The sequence below is a fragment of the Macrobrachium nipponense genome, chromosome 28 (assembly GCF_015104395.2).
Source record: "Macrobrachium nipponense isolate FS-2020 chromosome 28, ASM1510439v2, whole genome shotgun sequence".
NCBI classification, from domain to species: Eukaryota; Metazoa; Arthropoda; class Malacostraca; order Decapoda; family Palaemonidae; genus Macrobrachium; species Macrobrachium nipponense.
The window spans coordinates 25,162,675-25,165,471 of NC_087217.1; positions in this window are offsets into that span (position 1 = coordinate 25,162,675).

The following is a 2,797-nucleotide window of genomic DNA, read 5'->3' on the forward strand; positions in this document are numbered from 1 at the left end:
GAAAATACACGAAAGTATTTGGCACTCTGTCGTTTCATTATAAAGTTCCCAGTGGCTTCAGCTAAAAACAACATCATGTGATTATTAAAGAAAAAAAAAGTTTTTTAATATATTTCTCTACCCATTTACTACATTCATCACTGCTGAAATTATCTTATTTCTTGTTGAATATATCTCTATAATCTTTTACCCCTTTGATCACTTTTCTAAAATGGTCTGATTTCTTTTTTTCTTTTTTTTCAGAGCAATGGAAGCCTGGAACGGAAGTGATAGCTTTTACATTCCTGCTGATGACTTAACCGAGGAGGACCAGCCTGTACCTATCTGTGAGGCCTTGGTTTTCTTAATGTTGGTTTTTTTTCATCGGCGTTTTCGCCCTATTACGCATCATCGTTGCATGTAGACTTCAACCTATAGTAAGTACTTTCTTTAGTGATTCCCTCATTTGTTGCCACACCCAAGTTGGATTTTTACACCTCACTGTTGCCTTTGGAAAATTTAGAATTAATTTTTTCACTTTACAGTAAATTTCAGCCGCAACTGAGTAGAAGAAGATAATTTAACAAGTATAGCTGTGTCTAATTATCAAAATCTTTCAGCTTTCATGGGACTATTTTCTATTTTTGAGTTTCAATCCATTGCTGTTTAACTGGGTCGAAGAATCTTAGAATATCAATTATGAAGGAAGTTTTTCATTAAAGAAAATTTACATGTTAACACCGGCAGAAAACACTCATCACGTGAGACAGGCATATTCCATTTGCAGTGAAAATACAGGCGCATAGCACTTAACTGATATTAATATAACTGTTATAACTGTGCAATTTACTTGACGTATTTTGAATAAAAGTTGATATTCAAACAACTTCATTAATGTATAGGAATGTTCAAATAAAAGAATTTCCACACTGATTGTTCGAAAATATCTATAAGTATGACGATAATAGCATACTGTTCGAAAATATCTACACAGAAAATCTTGTTCCTTGCAGTTTGTGAATAAAAACAAAGACTTCGCCAAGGTGTATATGTACAGTTTTAAAGAATTTTTTAAAATTCTAGGCACGAAGAAATGGCCACTAGCACCAACACTTCACCCCACTGGGAATTATACATCTGGGGACCTCAACATCATCATCCCCAGGATGCTGGACACTACACCCTTGGTGCCCCCAGCAGAATCCAGAAGTGTCCTAGTGAGTAAAATGGCTTTGCTGCTTCAGAGTACAAATGCATTTGTGGGACTACGACATCAAACATCTCACAAGCAAAGCTCAAGAGAAATTCTCTCTACATGAAGGATTCTGCTTCCTTAAGCAAAATGGACCCTTCAAGTAAGTATCCCACAAATGCAAAAAACCAAAAATCAAAAAAACAAAAAACCAAAAAAATGCCCCAAAAAACCAAAAAACAAAAAAACAAAAAACAAAAAAATGCCCCTTCTGTTATTTGCAAATGTTACAAATTTCATTCTAAGTGGATTTTTTTCATGGGATATCATTGTAAATTCTTGCCTTTAATTTTATTCAAACTGGAATTTTTTTCACGAGATATCATTATAAATTCCTAAAGTTTTTTCTAAGTGGGAATTTTTTATGGGATTTTATTATAAATTCTTGACAAGTTTTTTTCTATAACTGGGATTTTTTTATGGAATATCATAAGTTCTAGACTCAAATTTCTTTCTAAGTGGAATTTTTTCATGGGATCTCATCATAAATTCTTGACGTAAATTTTTGACTATATGAGATTTTCTTCGTGGCATTTCCCTCCAGTGAACATTCTTGATTTTGTGAAAAATGATTGTATATACCACTCCAGAATTCTGTACCTATTTCGAATTAATATTTGCTTAACGTGTGGTCACATCAATTGATGAAATTTGATTTTCCTGTTTTGAAGACCTCCTAATATGCTGGGAATCTATTCCCAACTGCATACAAAAAAATTATGGATATTGCTAATTAATATGTATAACTGATTTGGAATTTATACCTTTTTGTTTGTATAAAATTGTTAAATCATTTGTACCTTCAAGATTTTGAAAAGAATTTGTGTACCTAAAATTTATAAATGTAAAATTTTTTTTTGAAGATTAAATTATGATTTCCCTGTGTCATGTCACATAAATAGCTTTCTGATTTGTATATCATGTGAAATGCATTGATAGTTTTCATATTTTCTTAATTATTTTAGTCTGGAATCATTGTTAACTCTCTCAATTTTTCTGTATCTAAAAGGGGCAATAAAAAAAAAAAATTTACTTTTCTCTCTCTCTCTCTCCTAAAATTACTATAAGTCATCTATCATCTGGCAATATTGCTCTCTTAGAAGAAAATCATCATTATTATTTATAAGGAATCATTCAAAAGTTTTATAAAACCTCAGGTCTATTTACAAAATAACTTATATATAGAGGAAAATATACAATATAAATAAGGAGAGATGAAAAAATAAAAAACTGATAAACTGAACGTCTCTCAGCTTTGCTACAGGTCTCTTGAATCCTAGAAGATGTTAGTATTCATCTTCTTTTCCAACGTTCTCCTGTATATATGGTAGTTCCTTGAATAAGCCAAACGAATATTGAGATGGCTTTGTCTGTCCGTCCGCACTTTTCTGTCCGCCCTTAGATCTTAATAACTTCTGAGGTTAAAGGGTTATAAATTGGTACGATGATCATCCACCCTCCAATCATCAAACAGGCCAAATTGTAGCTCTCTCTAGCCATAATCGTGCGTCTGGCAACGTTATAGGACAGGCCACCAACGCGGCGTGGCCAAATTGTAGCTCTCTA